The sequence below is a fragment of the Ovis aries genome, chromosome 1 (genome assembly GCF_016772045.2).
Source record: "Ovis aries strain OAR_USU_Benz2616 breed Rambouillet chromosome 1, ARS-UI_Ramb_v3.0, whole genome shotgun sequence".
NCBI classification, from domain to species: Eukaryota; Metazoa; Chordata; class Mammalia; order Artiodactyla; family Bovidae; genus Ovis; species Ovis aries.
In genome coordinates this window covers 140,795,061-140,818,081 of record NC_056054.1, presented here as the reverse complement: position 1 = coordinate 140,818,081, position 23,021 = coordinate 140,795,061, and positions in this window count along the sequence as shown.

Sequence of the window (23,021 nt, the reverse complement as noted above, 5' to 3'; positions counted from 1 at the left end):
TATTTTTAAAGATAAAATTTAATCACTGCTTAGAATTGAGAAATCAAAATCAGATTATTAACTTAATGGATAATCAAGTGAGAGAAGAAATTTTACACAAAATTTAAAAGTAAATATTACTTATCTGTTCAGCCAGATTGTTCAGAGAAAAAATATCTAAGGTGAAAATGACATTTATTGTACATATTGTTGAATTATCAGAGGAAGAAAATAAGGTAGAAATTAATGAGTTTTTGCTATTCTTACACGTTATTTTTTAAAAGTACACATTTTGACTTGAAGAAAAAGCAACTGGTATTTTTAAGCCTCGAGTAAAAAGTTTACGGAGGGAAATATTATGATAATGTCATTAGAATGACTGATTAAGGAAGAGGCTTTTCAAGCAGAATTTTGGCAGATAATCTTGAAACATTTTTATGGCATGTGAAGCGCATAGTTTGAATTTTGTTATCAGGAGACCTCAGCTGGACCCAGAGAAGTGATGAAATACTTTGGAAGAACTCAAAGTTTATATGTGATATTTTCTTCATCTGCCTAAAGATGTGATATCTTGAAGAAACATATCAGTTTTACAAACATTCTTAGAGGCATGATAGAAATGCTGACTAAATGCTGTTGAAAATATCAAAAATAAAAAATGTACTTGAAGATAAGCAATCCAAGGCAAGAGCCTCAAACTGAAGCAAATTTTGGTCTTTGCTCAAAAAATAACTGCAAATTCACATAATTCAAAATTATTTCATATTAACTGTTGAAAATTATTAATATTTTTAACAAAAGTTACAAAAATAAATATAACTTGACTATTTCACTTTTGAAAGGACTAAAATTTTTTAAGTTTTAGAGGGGATGTTCTTTCATATTAAAATAAATTTGCCAAGAAACTATATTCTATACTTTGGTTTGCCAAATGGCAAGTATCATATCTGCCTGCCCAGCAGGATATGAGGGTTCGATTCCTGGGTTGGAAAGATCCCTTAAAGAAGGTACTGGCAACCCACTTCAGTATTCTTGCCTGGAAAATTCCATTGTCAGAGGAGCCTGGCAGGCTCTAGTCCATGGAGTTGCAAAGAGTTGGACACAATTTAGTGACTAAATCACCACCACCATATTCTGTAATAACCTAACTGGGAAAAGAGTCTGAAATAGAATAGATACATGTATATGTATAACTGAATCACTTTGCTGTACATCTGAAATTAAAAAAAAAAAAACAACATTGTAAATCAAATGTATTTCAATAAAAATTAGAAAATGAAGAGATTATGGGTGTGACTCATTCATGTCGGTCTTATGTGATTCCATCTGGCTGGACTCAATAGGCAACCTCAGCAGAAGAAAGGACTAGAGAAGGGGTTATTCAGTGGAAACACTGCCAGTGTGACTAAAGAGGACAGAGAGGGAATGAAACAAAGGAAGGCTCTGAGATTTCTGGGACTCTAAGGAATAGGACAATAAAACTCTCTGGCTGCGAACATGCATTTTCCTTGAAGAAAATGGAAGACTGACCACACGAGTGACAGAGGTCATCAGCAGGGTGCCACACCACCACAAGTGCAAAGGGCACATGTCCTCAAGAAGCATCTGTCTCGCCCATGGTTTCAGTGGGACAGGACTATAACCCAGGACTGAGGAGGCAACACCACCATCCCACGGGGCCCAGAAAATGAGACCACCACATTGGAAGCCTGGAGGACAGTGCATTGAGGCAAAGAGGATTATTTTGGACCTCAAATTCTAAAAGAATTTCCCCAGATAAATTTTGGACTTGCTTGGGACTAGATTCTTTATCATTTCTCCCTCTTAAAATGGGAATGTCTATCCTCTGCCTGTCATACTATTATATTTTGTGAGCATATAACTTGTCTGGTTTCATAGGTTCACAGCTGGAGAGGAATTTTGCCTCAGAATGAATCACCCATACCTGATTGAGTCACAGCTAAGAAATTGATCTTAGGAATCTCCAGCTTTTTACAATGGGCTTCAGGAAAGCCTGTACAAGCTCTGCCCTGGAGAAATGCATTATCTTTATTATATTTGACAACAAAGAAAGGTGTCATCTGCTCTAGAGAAAAGACACTTTCTCTATCTTGCAAGACTGTTGCTATACAAACCACTGGGAAAAGACAGTCATGAGAAAACTCTGAACACCTTTGCCTGCAAGAAGTTCAGAAATGAGAGACTCATGGAAAATTCTCTCTCAATAATAATTAATAGATATTTATAATTGAGAGCACTCAGGTACTTATTAAGCATAATAGTCACCTAGACTTAGAAGTTAAGTTTTTGGTAACATTATAGAACCCTTGATATAAATAGATTAGGACTCTTTTCCTACATAAAAAAGTTAGTTTAGTTTTAGGCACGGTAATATGAAGTGCCTATAGAACATGTCCTAAAGGACAGGAGCCTTATGATAAAGACAAAAAAAAAAAAAAAGAGTGAAAAAAGTGGCTTAAAACTCAACATTCAGAAAACTAAGATTATGGCAACTGGTCCCATTACTTCATGGCAACTAGAAGGAGAAAAAGTGGAAACAGACAGATATTATTTTCTTGGGCTCCAAAATCACTGCAGATGGTGACTGTAGCCATGGAATTAAAAGATGCTTGCTCCTTAGAAGGAAACCTATGACAACTAGACAGCATATTATAAAGCAGAGACATCACTTTGCTGATAAAGATCAATACAGTCAAAGCTACGGTTTTTCCAGTAGTCATGAATGGATGTGAAAGTTGGACCATAAAGAAGGCTGTGCATCTGTGCTAAGTCACTTCAGTTGTGTCCAACTCTCTGTAGTCCACCAGACTCCTCTGTACATAGCCAAAGAATGATGTTTTCAAGTGGTGGTGCTGGATAAGACTCTTGAGAGTTCCTTGGACAGCAAGGAGATCAAACCAGTCAATCCTAAAGGAAATCAACCCTGAATATCCACTGGAAATACTGATGAGGAAGCTGAAAATCTAATACTTTGGCCACCTGATGCAGAGCCAACTCATTGGAAAATACCCTCATGCTGGAAAAGATTGAAGGCAAAGGAGAAGAGGGTGGCAGAGGATGACATGGTTAGATAGCATCACTGACACAATGGACATGACTTTGAGCAAACTCTGAGAGATACTTGAGGACAGAGGAGCCTGCTGTGCTGCAGTCCATGGGGTCATGAAGAGTCAGAAATAACTTAGTGACTAAACAACAACATCTTCAATATGGCACAAGCATTAATTCATAGGATTGTTTCAATGAAACTGATCACCACATCAACCAAATCTTTGAGTCTAGAAATGAACGAGAAGATAAGTTTTCATTTTCTATACAAATGACACAATCCTGAATAACTTGAAGTAACTTCGTTAAGTAGCAGTAAGATATACTGCTATCTTGCTTGAAGTAACTTCATCAGTAGCAGTAAGATATACTGCTATCTTGCTTCTTCAGTAATTTCAGTTTAAAGCAGGTACATGCGTAGTTTCCTAGTGCATATTACTGTGCCCACAGGAGCAATCTGGCTGTTTTGCATGCTGAAAAATAATTGTTCTTGCATGATCATGTTAAAATCTAGAACTCTGACTAGTAAAGTGTTAATGATAAAATTATAAAACTAATTTTAAGGCAACTTCTGATTTTTTACCCTTGTTTATTCTGTATTGTTACTATGTGCCTTTGAGTTCATATTTAATTAAATCCATTTGCTTCCTCCATGGCTCAGCGGGTGAAGAATCCACCTGCAATGCAGGAGACACAGGAGACCTGGGTTTGATCCCTGAGTTGGGAAGATCCTCTGAAGAAGGAAACGGCAACCCACTCTAATATTCTTGCCTGGAAAATTCCATGGACAGAAGAGCCTGGCAGGCTGCAGTCCATGGGGTTGCAAAGAGTCAGACATGATTGAGTGGCTGAACACACACATTCATAGGATACTTCATCTTTGAATTCAATCAACTGTGAATGGAAAATATTTGGGAAAAAATTTCAAAATGCCGAATTTGAATTTGTTGCAACTGCTTACATAGCATTTATACTGTGTTAATAACTACTTGCATAATGTCTACATTTTATTAGGTATTATAATTATTCTAGAGGTAATGTAAAGTTTATTGGAGGATGTGCATAAGTTACATGCAAATACTATGTCATTTTATTTAAGAAACTTGAGCATCCATGGATTTTGTTATCCACAGGGGGATCCTGGAATCAATCCTCTGCAGACACCAAGGAACTACCGTATTGACTTTAATACTTGCTCATTCAGCAGTTTTCCAGATTACATTTTCATTATACCTCTACTTCCTAAGAATAATTGGAACAACTTACTGCAGAAAATTATAACTAAGTAATTGACACTTTTATAGATTTTACAGGTTTATATACTTGATTTATTTAATGGCTAAGAGAATGGAAAGTATTCTCATGTGATAACATGTGTCCTGTGAGAAGTTTGCATATGAATTTTTTGCTTTCATTTCTCATTTGAAAACAAGTTATGTGAAGGGGTAGAAAGTAAGGGTTTTTCTACATGGTTTTCTGGCATTTATTTTTTTGGCCCCTAGGCAAAAATTGAGAAGAGCAGTGAGGAGGTAAAAGAGAGATTGAGTTTCAAGACACAGCAACAGCATTATTTTTGGATTAACTTTTAGTTTTTAAATAATTCAAAATTTTCAGAAGTGTCTTGAGAATATTACAAAGAATTCCCGTACCACATTGGGATGGTTAACCCTATATGTTAACTTGACTGGACCAAGGGATACTGAGATAGTTGGTAAATCATTATTTCCAGATGTGTCTATTAGGGTGTTTCTGGAAGACTTTAGCATTTGAGTTAGTAGACTGAGGGAGAAGATCCACCCTCACCAAGGTGGTGGGCATCATCCACTACTGAAGGCCCAAGTAGAACAAAGAGGAGGAAGGGTGAATTCTTTCTCTCTCTCTCTCTTTGAGCGGGGAAGCTCATTTCTTCTTGTGCTTCAACATCTGAGCCCTCGAGTTGGGGACTTCCCTGGTGGCTCAGATGGTAAAGTGTCTGCCTACAATGCAGGAGACCCGAGTTCAGTCCCTGGGTCAGGAAGATCCCCTGGGAAAGGAAATGGCAACCCACTCCAGTACTCTTGCCTGGAAAATCCCACGGATGGAGAAGCCTGGTAGGCTACAGTCCATGGGGTCCCAGAGTTGGACACGACTGAGTGATTTCACTCACTTGTTCTTGGTTCTTCAGATTTGAACTGAAGTCTGTCACTGGCTTTCCTGTTTCTCCAGCTTTCAGATGGCATATCGTGGCATATCTCAGCCTCCATCCAAAATGCCTTCTTTTATTTAATTCTATATATGCTACTGGTTTTATTTCTCTGGAGAACTCTGTTATAAACCTCCACCCTTATTTCACAGTTTGTACTTGGACGCTGAAAGTACCATGCCCTAAATTCCCAAATTTTCCAATATGTTTAATAAAAGGAAGGGTATTCTCCTCTATCACTCTAGTATACTCAGTAAATAAATTAATATGAATACAATGTGCTGTGCTGTGCTTAGTCATTCAGTCATGTCTGACTGTTTGTGATCCTATGGACTGTAGCCCACCAGGCTCTTCTGTCCATGGGAATTCTTCAAGCAAGAATATTGGAGTGGGTTGCTGTGTCCTCCTCCAGGGAATCTTCCCAACCCAGGGATTGAACCAGGGTCTCCTGCATTGCAGGTGGGTTCTTTACTAGTATAATCCTCAGACATTCAAATTTTGGTTTTTTTAGAAGTTCTTTGTATAATAAAGCAACTTTTTTTCCTTTTCTTCTTTTCTCTGCTGCTGCTAAGTCACTTCAGTCACATCCGACTCTGTGTGACCCCATAGATGGCAGCCCACCAGGCTCCCCCTGTCCCTGGGATTCTCCAGGCAAGAACACTGGACTGGGTTGCCACTCCAATGTTTCCCCCAATGCAGGAAAGTGAAAAGTGAAAGTGAAGTCGCTTAGTCGTGTCTGACTCTTAACGACTCCATGGACTGCAGCCTCCCAGGCTTCTCCGTCCATGGGATTTTCCAGGCAAGAGTACTGGAATGGGGTACCATTGCCTTCTCCGTCATTTCTCTACTGGCCCATAAACTAATCCAGAATCACATATTGCATTCAGAGAGCATATGTTTTAGATTTTTTAACTTAGTTTTTCATATGGCCTTAACTTTTTTTCTTTAATATATAGGTGTTCAATGATGTTTTTATATAACTCACTTCCAGTTGTGCATTTTTTTGGCAGGAATATCACAGAGGTAGTGCAGTGTCCCTCACCCTGTCCCCTTAGGGGCAAAGGATTTGTCCCATAATTGGTGATGTTAAATTTTACCACTTGTTTAAAATGGTGTCTGCCAGATTTCTACTTTCTAAAGTTAATAATTTTCTTGCAACTTGTTGTGTTTCTGGCAACATTAACTAATAATGTTAATTATTATTATAACTAATAATAATAACTATTATTATTAACCATAGTAATAACAATAACTAATAATAAAGAAACAACTAATAATGTTTCTTGCAACATTAACAATTAAAATGGCTTCCTTGGTGGTTCAGTTGGTAAAGAATCTGCCTGCAATGCAGGAGACCCAAGTTCTATCCCTGGGTCAGGAAAATCCCCTGGAGGAGGAAAGGGCAACCCCTCCAGTATTCTTGCCTGGAGAATTCCATGGACAGGCTACAGTCCATAGGATCATAGAATCTGACATGACTGAGTGACTAACACACACACAACAAAGTAAATAAAATGTAAGAAGATACATTGAGACCATGTAAATATCTGTTCCTAATCAATTCTTAATCTACTAATTTTAGCACCCACTGAAGAATCTTTCTGAGTCAATTATTATGACGATGATTGCCAAATGGTGAATTTTCCAATTCCACTATTCCTTCTATATTTATCAGTTGACATTCTACTATAAGGCAGAGATTTTTTCATCCACTTCTATTTCCTTCTAACAAATTATTATTTTTATTTATTTAGTCAGTAGGGCACCTTCAGGTCGACATCTGTTGTTGTTCTTTTTTTAATTTTTCAATGTCCCAATCAACCTTTGAATAAGCTCTCTATTTTTCTGTCATGACAGAATGTTCTACGTTCATCTTATAGTTTCCTAGCCCAAGCCCTGGAGTCAGCCATCCTCCCAAGAAACTGTGTTATTTCTCTTGTTGTTGTTTTTTAAATTGGAGAATGGATTTAGAAACTATAGTCTGGGAACCAGATGTGTACTCATTACTTTCAGAATGCCATTGCTTTTAAGACTTCTTGGAGGGCAATTAAAAAGTATATGTCTGGGTACACAAACTCACACGTACATATATCTATGTTCATCTATAAGTAAACACTGACACCTGAAATTGTACCTTTTTTTAATCCAAAAAAGGATAACTCCAATTATCCTAGTTCTGAATGCATTTATTTATTTGTTGAATTCTCTTGTCTTTAATGAATCCTGCAATTCTATGGGCTGTTTCCTTGGTGTCAGCTTTGTAAAATATGCCTGTTAAGCTAACTAAATTCCTCTCCAGCTCAAAAGCGTCTGACTCATGCCATTGAGCAACTGATTTCCCACAGGAAAGGACAGGGATGGAGCTAGGCAGAGCATTTTGAGGAGTCATTCCTATCCCAGGCTCATAAAAAAGATTACCTTGACATAAATGAAGTGAGAAAAAGAGGACTGTGAATTCTGACACAGTAGAGTTTATCTTCTGCTTCCCAGGAAATGCCTCTGCAGAGGGAGAAACAGAATTCTGAAGAGAACTGGCTACATGGTGATTCTAGTAAGAAGAACCAAAGGCAGTCTTTCAGAGTAGCTGGGTCCCACTCAAGATATGGAAGCTGGAGAGAGTTTACGGTCCGAAGGCAGCACTATGGTCAAGAATAAGAGATGTTAGTGAAGAGAGATGATTTGGGAATGGAAATTGTCCCCTCCCACAGTGCCTCGGCACTGAATCAAGATACTGGAACCATGGAATTGCTTTGGGGATGGAAGAAAAACTGAGTGACTGAATGGAAAAGGATTTGTAATTAGAAAGAAAATTGAGTTACAGAAAATAATGGACTATTTCGCAAGCACTCAAGTTTATGGGTTGAGATTCATAGCCACCACATGTGGAAATGGTATAAGATAACCACACAAATATAAAGGAATTAAATATTAATGCATAACTTGCAATGCTTTTTAAAATCATATGACTAGATTTTTCCAGTAAACTGTAGAGTTAATGAAATCATTACTTACTTGTCATAGTCTGATGAAACTGGAAAATAAATTTACCTCAAATTTCTTTGAATATTTTGACATATTACTCCCAAACATCCTCTTTTTATGGTAATTTTTAAAGTTTTGACATGTTTAAGACAGTCCACTGTGATGAACTTTTAATGATAGATTTTCTTTTTCATGATGATCTCTACTTTACAAGGGCTTCCCAGGGGACTCAGTGGTAAAGAATCTGCCTGCCAAGCAGGAGACATAGGCTTGATCCTCGGGTCAGGGAGATCCCCTGGAGAAGGAAATGGCAAATCACTGCAGTATTCTTGCCTGGAAAATCCCATGGATAAAGGAGCCTGGTAGGCTACAGTCTATGGGATAGCAAAAGAGCAGGACATGACTTAGTGACTAAACAGCAACTATATTCAAAAGTCTTTCTTTCTCCTTTGAGTATCACAATCCTAGACTGAATTCCCACCATCCTTTGACATCACCTTGATAAATGTCCATGTTATGCACATCTCCTCGGCCTCTGTCAACATCAGGAATAGGCTCTGGGCTGTAGAGTCTATTTTTGTCATACAAGCCTGTCCTCTGTTTTGCTTGTCACAGCAGGTTATCTTGCACATCTTTTTGCTGACTCTGCCTTCTTGTTCTGCATAATGCACGCACAATATGTCCCAGACATTTCAGCAGTTACAGAATTAGAATCACAAAACAATATGAAAAAGTAATGTTCATATCCTATTGCTTTGACCTAACCTTGCAGATTGGTTCTCAGCTGTTCTATGTATCCACCTCGTCTCCTGCAGTCTCCTTTTCTTTGCTCACACAATTCCCTTGTCAGCTCTGAAATTCTGTCAATGCTCCAGCTGTGCTGTACAGTCCTCCTCAAAACTGAGAGAATGTTCCAGATCTTTTCTATGTGAATTATTTTTTTGTTCTTTCTTGGGTCTATAATTACATTTTGTACCACAAATGTAGCATTAACTCATTCTCTGACTGGTTACTTGGGTAAACAGAAATGTGGTAAGGCAAATTTCAAAGCATCAGAAAAAAAGGATGTTGAGACTTTGGAAAATGAGGCTGATTTTTGTGCACTTCCACAAATGGCTTGGATGGGGAAAAATTGTCAGGAAAGGACCTGAATAGTCAAACGTGAATAGTCAACAGTGTAGAACAGTGGTCAGCAAAACTTTCCCTGAAGAGCCAGATAGTAAATATTTTTACCTTTGTAGGGCTTCTCTGGTGGCTCAGATGATAACGAATCCGCGTGCAATGCGGGAGACCTGGGATTGATCCCTGCATTCAGAAGATCTCCTGGAGAAGGGCATGGCAACCCACTCCAGTACTCTTGCCTGGAAAATCCCATGGACGCAGGAGCCTAGCAGGCTATAGTCCATGGGGTCACAAAGAGTCGGACACCACTTATCAACTAAGCACATGACAGACTGTACACTACCAAAACCTGCCATTATGGTGGGAAAGCATCCATAGATGATATAAAAATAACTGGGTGTGGTTATGTCTAAATAAAACTTTATTTATGCTTATACAAAAAACACTTAGTGGGAAAGACTTGACACACAGGTCTAGTTTTCTGACCCATGGGCTAGAAAGGCTTGTTAAAGGGGAAAAGAAAACTTCAGTTCATTTTTGTAAGAATGATTCCAATGTTGGTCAGTTCAGTTCAGTCACTTAGTCATGTCCCACTCTTTGCAACCCCATGGACTGCAGCACTCCAGGCCTCCTTGTCCATCACCGACTCCCAGGGTTTCCTCAAACTCATGTCCATTGAGTAGGTGATGCCATCCAACCTTCTCATCCTCTGTCATCCCCTTCTCCTCCTGCCTTCAATCTTTCCCAGCATCAGGGTCTTTTCAAATGAGTCAGATAGCCAAAGTATTGGAGCTTCAGCTTCAACATCAGTCCTTCCAATGACTATTCAGGACTGATTTCCTTTAGGATGGATGGGTTAGCTCTCCTTGCACTCCAAGGAACTCTCAAGAATCTTCTCCAACACCACAGTTCAGTTCAGTTCAGTTGCTCAGTCCTGTATAACTCTTTGCGACCCCATGAATTGCAACACACCAGGCCTCCCTGTCCATCACCAACTCCTGGAGTTCATCCAAACCCACGTCCTTTGAGTTGGTGATGCCATCCAGTCATCTCATCCTCTGTCGTCCCCTTTTCCTCCTGCCCCTAATCCCGCCCAGCATCAGAGACTTTCAAAAGCATCAAATTTTCGGTGCTCAGCTTTCTTTATAGAACAACTCTCAAATCCATATGTGACAACTGGAAAAACCATAGCCTTGACTAGATGGACCTTTGTTGGAAAAGTAATGTCTCTGCTTTTGAATATGCTATCTAATTTGGTCATAACTTTCCTTCCAAGGAGTAAGTGTCTTTTAATTTCATGGCTGCAATCACCATCTGCAGTGATTTTGGAGCCCCCCAAAATAAAGTCTGACACTGTCTCCACTGTTTCTCCATCTATTTCCCATGAAGTGATGGGACCTGATGCCATGATCTTCACTTTCTGAATGTTGAGCTTTAAGCCAACTTTTTCACTCTCCTCTTTCACTATCATCAAGAGGCTCTTTAGTTCCTCTTCACTTTCTGCCATAAGGGTGGTGTCATCTGCATACCTGAGGTTATTGATTATTTCTCCTGGCAATCTTGATTCCAGCTTGTGTTTCTTCCAGTCCAGCGTTTCTCATGATGTATTCTGCATACAAGTTAAATAAGCAGGGTGACAATATACAGCCTTGACATACACTTTTTCCTGTTTGGGACCAGTCTATTGTTCCATATCCAGTTCTAACTGTTGCTTCCTGACCTGTATACAGGTTTCTCAAGAGGCAGGTCAGGTGATCTGGTATTCACATCTCTTTCAGAATTTTCCACAGTTTATTGTGATTCACACTTTCAAAGGCTTTGGCATAGTCAATAAAGCAGAAATGAATGTTTTTCTGGAACTCTCTTGCTTTTTCCATGATCCAGCAGACATTGGCAATTTGATCTCTGGTTCCTCTGCCTTTTCTAAAACCAGCTTGAACATCAGGGAGTTCATGGTTCATGTATTGCTGAAGCCTGGCTTGGAGAATTTTGAGCATTACTTTGCTAGCATGTGAGATGAGTGCAATTGTGCGGTAGTTTGAGCATTCTTTGGCATTGCCTTTCTTTGGAATTGGAATGAAAACTGACCTTTTCCAATCCTGTGGCCACTGCTGAGTTTTCCAAATTTGCTGGCATATTGAGTGCAACACTTTCACAGGATTTGAAATAGTTCAACTGAAATTCCATAACCTCCACTAGCTTTGTTCATAGTGGTGATTCTTAAGGCTCACTTGACTTCATATTCTGGGATGTCTGGTTCTAGGTGAGTGATCACACCATCATGATTATCTGGGTTGTGAAGATCTTTTTTGCATAGTTCTGCTGTGTATTCTTGTCACCTCTTCTTAATATCTTCTTCTTCTGTTAGGTCCATACCATTTCTGTCCTTTATCAAGCCCATCTTTGCATGAAATGTTCCCTTGGTATATCTAATTTTCTTGAAGAGATCTCTAGTCTTTACCATTCTATTGCTTTCCTCTTTTTTTTTTTTTTTTGCACTGATCACTGAGAAAGGCTATCTTATCTCTCCTTGCTATTCTTTGAAACTCTGCATTCAAAGGGGATATAATTCAAATGTTGGTGTAATTAATTTTTAATCTTTCTTCAACAGCTGGATCAGTTTCCAATTTCCCACTGGAGAGTTTTGTTACATGTCTTATTTATTGTTCATTCGCTAAGTTGCATCTGACTCTTTTTGACCCTATGTACTGCAGCACACCAGGCTTCCCTCTCCTTTACTGTCTCTTAGAGTTTGCTCAAACTCATGTTCATTGAGTCAGGGATGCTATCTAACCATCTCATCCTCTGTCACCACCTAATCTTCTTGCCCTCAATCTTTCCCAGCATCAATTTTTTCTTATGAGTTGACTCATCACATCAAGAAAATAAAATCTGTCCCTGCTTCCACTTTTTCCCCTTTTATTTGCTGATAGTTTACTGTGAACAATGTTTCATTTGTGATCTCCAAAGAAGATTGAGCTTCAAGACCAGGCACCAGGCTTGATCACTCAAGAGCTTTTATGTAGCAGAGTTTTATTAAAGTATGAAAAGGGACAGGAAGCTTCTGACATAGACATCAGAAGGGGGATGGAGAATTCCCCTCTTGTTAGTTACAGAAAAGGGAGTTATATACTTTTTCAATTGGTTATTACAATAAAGCAAAAGAATGTCTCAAGTTTATAAAGATCTTACTAAACTCACACCCACAATTTACATTTTAAGATAATGGGGTTAGTCAGAAGATTTTCAAGGAAAAACTGTCCTCAAGCAGGATACATTTTTGTCATATAATCCTTAGTACAGTTTAAGCTAGGTTGTGTTGTTGTGTAATCAACACCTCCAGGTTTTAAGAAAAAAAAAAAAGTTTTATGTGACTATGACTGGGGAATGTAGAGTCAGAGGAAAAAATAAAAATTAAAAAGACATTTGCCCTTTTTTCCTCTTTGATAATTCCAGACCCTTATATCCTCCTCGAGAGCCCCAGACCCCTTTCTCCTCTTTGGGGACCCCGAACTTCTTATCAACCTTCTTAAAAGTTGACTCTTTCATTGCCATGAAGTGACGGAACCAGATGCCATGATCTTAGTTTTGTTAATGTTGAGTTTCAAGCCAGCTTTTTCACTCTCCTCTTTCACCCTCATCAACAGTCAATCTGCCTGACTTCAGGCTCTACTACACAGCCACAGTCATCAAGACAGTATGGTACTGGCACAAAGACAGAAATATAGATCAATGGAACAAAATAGAAAGCCCAGAGATAAATCCATGCATTTATGGACACTTAATCTTCGACAGAGGAGACAAGAATATACAATGGAGAAAAGACAATCTCTTTAACAAGTGGTGCTGGGAAAACTGGTCAACCACTCATAAAAGAATGAAACTAGAACACTTTCTAACACCATACACAGAAATAAACTCAAAATGGATTAAAGATCTAAACATAAGACCAGAAACTTTAAAACTCCTAGAGGAGAACATAGGCAAAACACTCTCTGACATAAATCACAGCAGGGTCCTCCATGACCCACTTCCCAGAATATTGGAAATAAAGGCAAAAATAAACAAATGAGATCTAATTAAAATTAAAAGATTTTGCACAACGAAGGAAACTATAAGCAAGGTGAAAAGACAGCCTTCAGAATAGGAGAAAATAATAGCAAATGAAGCAACTGACAAAGAATTAATCTCAAAAATATACAAGCAACTCCTGCAGCTCAATTCCAGAAAAGTAAACAACCCAGTCAAAAAATGGGTGAAAGAACTAAACAGACATTTCTCCAAAGAAGACATACAGGTGGCTAACAAACACATGAAAAGATGCTCAACATCACTCATTATCAGAGAAATGCAAATCAAATCACAATGAGGTACCATCTCACACCAGTCAAAATGACTGCTATCCAAAAGTCTAAAAGCAATTAATGCTGGAGAGGGTGTGGAGAAAAGCGAATCCTCTTACACTGTTGGTGGGAATGAAAATTAGTACAGCCACTATGGAGAAAAGTATGGAGATTCCTTAAAAAAACTGAAAATAGAACTGCCATATACCCAGTAATCCCACTGCTGGCATATGCACCGAGGAAACCAGAATTTAAAGAGATATGGGTACCCCAGTGTTCATCGCAGTACTGTTTACAATAGCTAGGACATGGAAGCAACCTAGATATCCATAAGCAGATGAATGGGTAAGAAAGCTGTGGTACATATACACAAGGGAATATTACTAAGCCATTAAAAAGAATACATTTGAATCAGTTCTAATGAGGTGAATGAAACTGAAGCCTATTATACAGAGCGAAGTAAGCCAGAAAGAAAAACACCAATATAGTATAATAATGCATATATATATATGGAATTTAGAAAAATGATAATAATAACCCTGTATACGAGACAGCAAAAGAGACACAGATGTATAGGACAGTATTTTGGACTCAGTGGGAGAGGGCGATGGTGGGATGATTTGGGAGAATGGCATCGAAACGTATAATATCATATGTGAAATGAATCGCCAATCCAGGTTCGATGCATGATACAGGATGTTCAGGGCTGGTGCACTGGGATGACCCAGAGGGATGGGATGGGGAGGGAGGTGGAAGCAGGGTTCAAGGTGGGGAACTCATGTACACCCGTGGCAGATTCATGCCAATGTATGGCAAAACCAAAACAATATTGTAAACTAATTAGCCACCAATTAAAATAAATAAATTTATATTAAAAAAAGAAGCTCTTTAGTTCTTCTTCACCATTAAAGTGGTATCATCTGCATATCTGAGGCTGTTGCTATTTCTCCCAGCAAGCTTGATTCCAGTTTGTGATTCATTCTGCCTGGCATTTTATGTAATGTACTCTGCATAGAATTTAAATAAGTAGAATGACATCGTATAGACTTGACATACTCCTTTCCTAATTTTGAACCAATAATGTTGAAAATGCTTTTGGATTATTTTCAGAAGTAGATTTAATATAATAGTTCTCAAATACAAGCTATTCTGTAAGAGTAGAGTAAAGAACTTCAAAAATTGTGTTTCTCACATAAACAATAAAAACAGCAGATGAACCATTCAAATTAACCTTTTCAGAAATCTAAAAATTAACCAAAATATTTCCAATAATCTAGGGACTATTTAACAAGAAAAAGAGTTGAATCTTGGTAAGAACAGCAGTGCGTTTATGACACTATGACTTGTTCTATTCCATTTTCTTTCCCCCAGTTCCATGATAAACTTGAGAATCAACAAGCAACATAAATATGGTAGCTGAAAAACAGCAGATAAACAGTCAGTGAGGGGAGGGGTGCAGAACAGGTTTGGAGTCTTCTCCAAAACTGCATCACCAGAGAACCTTTAAGTATTTGACCTGTTGGATCAGTCAGTCAGTCAGTTCAGTCACTCAGTCAAATCCTACTCTTTGCGAACCCTGAAGGGTTAATAGGGTAGCAGAGATGTGCCTGCAAACGGGTCTCTCTGCTCAGGCTGAACGTCCTTGCAAACAAGGCGTTCTGCCAAAGAGTCTGGACACAGCCTTGAGTTTAATGGTCCCTTGCAAACGAGGGAGCATTCCCTTCTTGTGATAAGAAGGAAAAGAGGGCTTTGGACAGACTCTGCAGGAGACAGGGATTTCACTCCCCTTTGCTGTATGATAACATGTATGCACCTGCACTGTACTGAAAAGGCTTCTTCATGCAGTCTGGAATTCTGCCTAGGGGGCTTTTGTAATAATAAACTGCAATTAGTTTTGCGCAGTTCTGTTCCTCCGGCCGGAGTGTGTATTGTCTGTCTCTTGTGTGTCTCGTGTTTTGTCTTTGTGTCATTTCGCTCACAACATCTGGCACCCAACGTGGGGCACGAGTGAAACCGAAAGGGTGAGTAACCCCAGGGGGATTTTAAATCCATAGCAGGGGATCTTTCAGGAAAATCATGGGGAATTCCTCACCCTAGCAGGGGAACTTTCAGAAAATCATGGGGGATTCCTTATCATCATTACGGGCACAATACATGGAGTTAGTCCAAGGACTTCTCCACTCCATAGGCGTTAAAGCCTCGACTCGATTGAGTGAGCTCTTTCACTTGGTGGAGCAATATTGTCATTGGTTTCAATATCAAACTAAGTTACAGTTAAACTTGAAAGAATGGAAAATAATTCAAAAGAAATTGAAAAAGCAACATCAAAAGGGTAATGTGATCCCTTTGAAGTTATGGACTTTATGTAGTGCTATAACAGAGGCTTTGACCTTGCTCTCTACTGATAATGAAACTAAATCTAATGCTTCAAGGAGGGGAGAAATAATTTATGAAGATGTGTCAAACATTGGTGGGGCTTCTGCATCGCCTGAAGGCAAAGATACAAATAAGCCTCCCCCTGTAAATGGTGAAACATCTGATAGCTCAAAATCAGATTCAGAGGCTTCTTCAGTTTTGAGAGGAGGGCAAAGAGATTAAAGAAATGACCCATTTATTCCTGGAATGGTGGAAATCCCGTAAAGAGGAGAAAAAACCTACACCTTCTGCTCCTCCTTGTGCTTCTCTTTTCCCCTTGCGGTTGATCGGCCCGATGTGGGCAGGGAACATTGTCGGTTCTCCTTTCCTTTGTCTATGCTTCATGATGATGACTTGCCTGCTCCCCCTGGTGGGTTTATCGACCCTCCACAATTGTTTCCCATCCAGAGACAGCAGGATGACAATGTGATAAATATTCAATACACTCCTTTGGAAAATAAATTTTTTAAAGATCTTAAAGCTGCAGTAGCGCAGTATGGTCCTCAATCTCCCTTTATTTTGGCTATGCTGAAATCATTGAGAAAAGGCAAATTAATCATTCCGTTAGATTGGAAATCTATTGCCCAAGCTGTCTTGGAGGGTTCTCAATGGTTGCAACTTCGTAGCTGGTGGGAAAAAAAAAGCTAAAAAGCAGGCTCGGATTAATGAGGGACAAAATCCCCCTGGTCCTCTCAAGGACAAGCTAATGGGAGAGGGCCCTTATCGGGCTTCAAGAAAACAGGCTCAGTACTCTGATCAAGACTTACAACAAATCCGCCAGGTCTTTTTATGAGCATGGCACTGTGTGGTGCCTGCTGGCCACGCCCAGCCCTCCTTTGTTAAAACAATGCAAGGCCCCAATGAGCCATATACTGATTTTCTAGCAAGATTGAGAGTAGCTGTGGGATGGGCTGTATGGAGGGATGAGATTTCAAAGATATTATTACAAACTTTAGCATTTAAAAATGCAAATCCTAAATGCAAGTGTATACTGGGACCTTTAAAGGGACAGGGTGCATCTGTAGCTAAACATATCAAAGCCTGCTCGGAAATAAGAAGAGCTGAACATCAGGCTAATGTCTTTGCTACAGCCCTGGCCAAAGCTATGAGACCACAAAAGGGAGGTAACTGCTTCCATTGTGAAAAACCTGGTCATATAAAAAGAGAGTGTCAAAAATTAACAACTAATCAAGGTGCAATTCCTAAAGACAGATCTCTTGCTGGGAAAAATAAGACTCCTCCTGGACTTTGCCGTCGGTGCGGAAAGGGGTTTCATTAGACTAATAAATGCAGATCTAAAACAGACAAAATGGGCAACCCGATACCAGAAAACTATCCTGCGGGCCTGAGTCCTTGGGGCCCAGGAACAATACCGGGGACTTCTCCTTGCCCTCCTGCCATCCCACCTGCCCCAACCCTGTTCCCTCCCAGCAACTGTTACGAGTTGATGTAACTCCCAGTTACTAGTCGATGCCCCATTAAAAGGACCTCAGACGATGATTTCGGTCTTACGGTCTGCTACTTCAGGGAGTGCTGCTGCTGATTTGCCACTAGCTGATAATGTTCTTTTGTCACCAGGGAGAGACATTTCTAAATTAAAAACAAATGTATTTAGACCACTGCCTAAAGACGCTTTTGGCTTGATATTAGGCCATAGCAGCGAGGCTTTGAGAGGTTTAACCATAATTCCTGGGGTAATAGACTCTGACTATGTTGAAAAATTTTAATTATGGTCTCTACTTCTACCACGCTTTCATTGTTAGCTGGGGAACGTATTGCTCTAATACTTCTACCTTATCACCCCTTTTTGGCTCTTCCTAATGAACGAACAGGGGGATTTGGAAGTACTGGGCAACATATATTTTGGAAAATGCTTATCAAAAATTCTCGCCCTGTTCTCTCCATGATTATACAAAAAAACAACTTTGAGAGACTAGTAGACACAGGGGCGGATGTTTCAGTCATTTCTTCTCAACAATGGCCCCAAAATTGGAAAAAAAAAAAAAAGCCGTTTAATGCTGACGGCATTGGGCTCCATTGCAGATGTCTAAAAGAGTACCCATCCCTTGCAATGTCAATTCCATAATGAAAGATCAGTGTTTGTTACCTTTTATATTGTAAATATATCTATTAATATATGGGGAAGAGATCGTCTCTGTCCTTTGGGGGCTTCTGTAACCATTCCATTAAAAAACTAGTAGCCACTGCCCAAATTCCTTGAGCAGTCCCATTAAAATGGTTAACTAATACTCCAAAATGGGTTGAGCAGTGGCCATTACTACAATAAAGCTCGAGGCATCAAAACAATTAGTACAAAAACAACTCCAACTTGGTCATATAGAGACCTCTACCTCCCCCTAAAATTCTCCTGTTTTTATTATTTTAAAAAAATCTGAAAAATGAAAAATGTTAACTGATTTACGAAAAGTTAATAAATGTATTAAACCTATGGGATCATTGCAATTGAGACTCCCCTCTCCAGCTCTTATTCCTCAAAATTGGTCCTTAATGGTGCTAGATCTTAAAAACTGTTTTGTTTTGTTTTTTACCATTCCCCTACAATTGCAAGATAGAGATAAAATTTGCTTTTACAGTTCCTGTTCTTAATCATGCTCAGCCTGTTAAGCGTTATCAGTAGACAGTCTTACTACAAAAAATGATAAATAGTCCTACCTTATGCCAAAAATTCATAGCTCACTCTTTACAATCCCTCCATCAAAAATACCCCAATTATATTCTATATCATTATATAGATATAGATGATATTGCTAAACGTGACAAATTCTTTTTAAAAGTACAAGAGGCTTTAAGACTATACAATTTGCAAATAGCCCCCCAAAAAATTCAAAAAGACTCCTATTTCATATTTAGAGACAATATTAAAACAACATAAAATAAGGCCCCAAAAGTTACAAATTAAAAGAGACCATCTCAAAACCTTAAATGATTTTCAAGTTATTGAGAGATATTAATTGGCTACACCTGGTACTTGAGATTCCTACTTATCAATTACATTTGTTTTCTACTTTAAAAAGAGATACAGCTCTAGATAGCCCCCAGACCTTAACCCCATTAGCTTTACAAAAACTTCAATTTGTTGAGCAATGACTAAATAACGGCTTTTTGGCTTACTTACATGTGTCTCAACCTATTTCGTTTATAATATTTCATACCCCTTATTCTCCATCTGGTATAATTGCTCAAAAAAAAAAAAGATTAATAAAATGGGTTTTCTTACTTAACAGTTTTTCCAAAAAATTGACTACATATATGGGTAAATTAGCCTTGCTTATGCAAAAAAGTCGCCATCATATTTTACAACTGTCAGGATGTAAACCACACCAGATTGTTAGTCAGTTAACAACTGCTCAAATATCTCGATGTTTACAATTTAATAAAAACTGGCAAATTTCTCTTGCCTCATATCCTGGTTCATTTTCTAATCATTATCCATCATCTAAATTGATTGATTTTCTCCAGACTAACGCTATGATATCTCATTCCCTGATTTCAGATGTTCCACTTAAGAGACCCACTATTTTTACAGATGCAAATAAAAATACTGCTAGATATTAGACCCCAAAAAGTTCCAAGTTTCTCCCCCACTCATTTCTTCTGTACAGCCCGCTAAATTGTGGGCTATCTATTTAGTTTTGCAAGATTTTCCCCAACTTCCTATTAACATTGTTTCAGATTCTCGATATGCTGTTCTTTCTTGCCTACAGCTTCCCCATGTCTCCCTTCCACTGACCCTTAAAACAGCTATTGATAAATTGTTTTACCAAATACAACACTTGCTCTTGCAGCGTTCAGAGTTAATTTTCTTTACTCACATCTGTACACATTCTGCCCTTCCTAGACACTTATCATTCAAAAATGCTACAATTGATGCCTTACTTTATCCTATAAAAACAACAAAACAAAAACATCCCTTACAACATACCAACTCCAAAGGGTTACAAAAATCTCATGCTATTACTCAAAAACAAGCTCAAAATATTGTTCGTTCTTGTTCCATATGTGCACCCTTTGCTTTGCCATTTACCCCACCCAGTGTCAACATGAAAAGACAACAAACAAATCAGATATGGCAAGTGGATATAATTTACATTTCTTCTTTCAGACAACAAAAATGTGTGCATCATACTATAGATACTTGCACACATTTTCAACGGGCCACTACATTACATTCTAAAAAGGCTGACACTGTTATTACTCATTTGTTATCTTGTTTTGCAGTTATGAGATTACCAATTAAATTAAAAACTGATAATACACCTGCCTACCAATCCACAAAATTAGCTCACTTTTTATCTCAATACCATATAACTCATACTCTTGGTATTCCTTATAATAGTCAAGGGCAAGCCATCATTAAAAAAGCTAATCATACCTTGCGTGATTATCTTGAAAAAATAAAAAAGGGGGAACAAGAGAGATTTATGAAACCTAAAGACATTCTAAATAAAACCTTACTTACCCTAAATTTTTTGAATGTTTGGAGCAAGGGAAATCTATCAGCAGCAGAGTTGCATTTTCAAGGGAAAGAAGAGGATAAGAAGATCTTAAATACGCTTACTTGGTATAAAGATAAAGAAAAAGGTTAGATCCCAGCATCATTAATATATTTGGGACGAGGGTATGCTTTCATTTCTGTTAATAATTACAGGTTTTGGACCCCCACAAGATTGATCAAAATCAACAATGGCTGATCCCTTTGTTCAAAAATTTGAAGAGCTTACTATGCAGAGAGGCTTTACTTTCCGTACAAGGGAAGCAACACCCCCTACGTGGGGTCAAATGAAGAGGTTGACCCAAAAAGCAGAGAAGACGTTAATGAAGGCGGGGCAACCTCTGAATCCTACCAATCTTTTGCTTGCCATGATGGCGGTGGTGACATGTCAGGTAATCGGTGTATCGGCAAGTAATCATACATATTGGGCATGTATACCTAATCCGACATTAGTAAGAGCAGTTTCCTGGGGGGAACCAGAAGGGCAGGTATGCACTAATGAGACTGCCTTCTTTCCCCCGCCAGCTTGCAGGGGAATAGAACAACTATCTCATCATAAACAACAATATAATATTAGTAATTTGACCATTGCAGTGGAAGGTATTCCTTTGTGTATAAGAAGACACCCCTTTTGTCTGTCCACCAAGAAACATTCCCATCATTCTTATAATACATGAGGGGTAAAGTATAATAATTACCATTTTGCTACTTTTACTGTGCTTGTTTCCACCAGGGGATTTAATACCTCGACAAAACTGATAGACATTCATAATGGAAAACACATGTCGCTATGTCCTGTTAACTTTTTTGTTCCTTCTCTAGAATCTTTGGAATGGAAACGTTGCCGAGGTCATCGACCCTTTAAAGTCATGAATTATTCTGGGTCTATCATTGTAGATTAGAGTCCAGATCATGGGCAATTCTTAGAAAAATAGTCAAATCTTTTAGGTGGCATCGTGCAAATAGCACTTTGATGGGCAATGGTAATGAAACAGTTAAATGGTAGCAATTTGCACTTGTCCCTCCTCAATTACAATTGCAAGGATATCCGCACATTTAAGAAGATATTTGAAAACTATGGGCAGTTTCTGGTAATCTCACCATCTGGTCAGGAAACTATATTTTAGACAGTAGTGACTCTTCAGGTCCATTCCATGTTAATTTACATGTTAATAAATCTTATTCCGCAATGGCATGTGTAAAATATCCTTTTGCATTGTTATATGGGAATTGGACCTGGAATGATACTGTGGGGTCTGTGTCGTGTGACTATTGTAATCTAACTCAATGTGTAAATCAGTCTTGGTGAAAAAAAATTAAAAGACGAGCCTATAGCTCCAATTTCTCGTTAGCAATTGTTAAGGCTCGGACAAAATTATGATTACCTAGAAATCTAACTCAGCCATGGTCAGATTCTTTTGCTGTTTCTCATCTAGTAACCACTGTACAGACTTTGCTACACCGATCTTGACGTATGCTTGGTGTGGTCATTGCTTCGATTCTAGCAGTCGCATCAATAACTGCAACAGTGGCGGTAGCAGGTCTTGCATTACACCAAAAAATTCAAACAGCTGATTTTATTTGAGACTGGCATAAAGACTCTCATTTGTTATGGCAACAACAGCGAGATTTGGATGCACAACTTGCTACCGACCTGCTCAATCTTCAACACACCGTTTCCTGGCTTGGAGATCAATTGGCTATTTTATCTACACGAAGTGTGTTAAAATGTGATTGGAATTCTTCTCAGTTTTGTATAACACCTGTACCATTTAACATGAGTGAAAGATGGGATAAAGTAAATCTATCCTTGACTGGGCATCAAAATCCCACTACAGAAATTATAGATCTAGAATGACAAATTTTGTCTACTTTTAGCAAGACTTTACCTGACATTACGGGGTCTGATTTGCTAAAAAGTCTTCAAGAGGAAATAAATAACTTAAATCCATTAGGGCATGTATCCCCACTAATTGGGACTACCTTTAGAAACACTGTTTATATTACTTTTATGTTGTGTTGCTTTTCTAGTCTTCCGGCAGTGGCGAAAAGGAAAAGAACTAAAGCGCAAAGCAAAAAAGATCCAGACCATGCTACAATTTATAAAAGCAAATAAAAAAGGGGGAGATGAAGGGTTAATAGGGTAGCAGAGATGCGCCTGCAAACGGGTCTCTCTGCTTGGGCTGAACATCCTTGCAAACGAGGCATTCTGCCAAAGAGTCTGGACACAGCCTTGAGTTTAATGGTCCCTTGCAAACGAGGGAGCATTCCCTTCTTGTGATAAAGAAGGAAAAGAGGGCTTTGGACAGACTCTGCAGTAGACAGGGATTTTGCTCCCCTTTGCTGTATGATAACATGTATGCACCTGCACTGTACTGAAAAGGTTTATTCATGCAGTCTGGAATTCTGCTTAGGG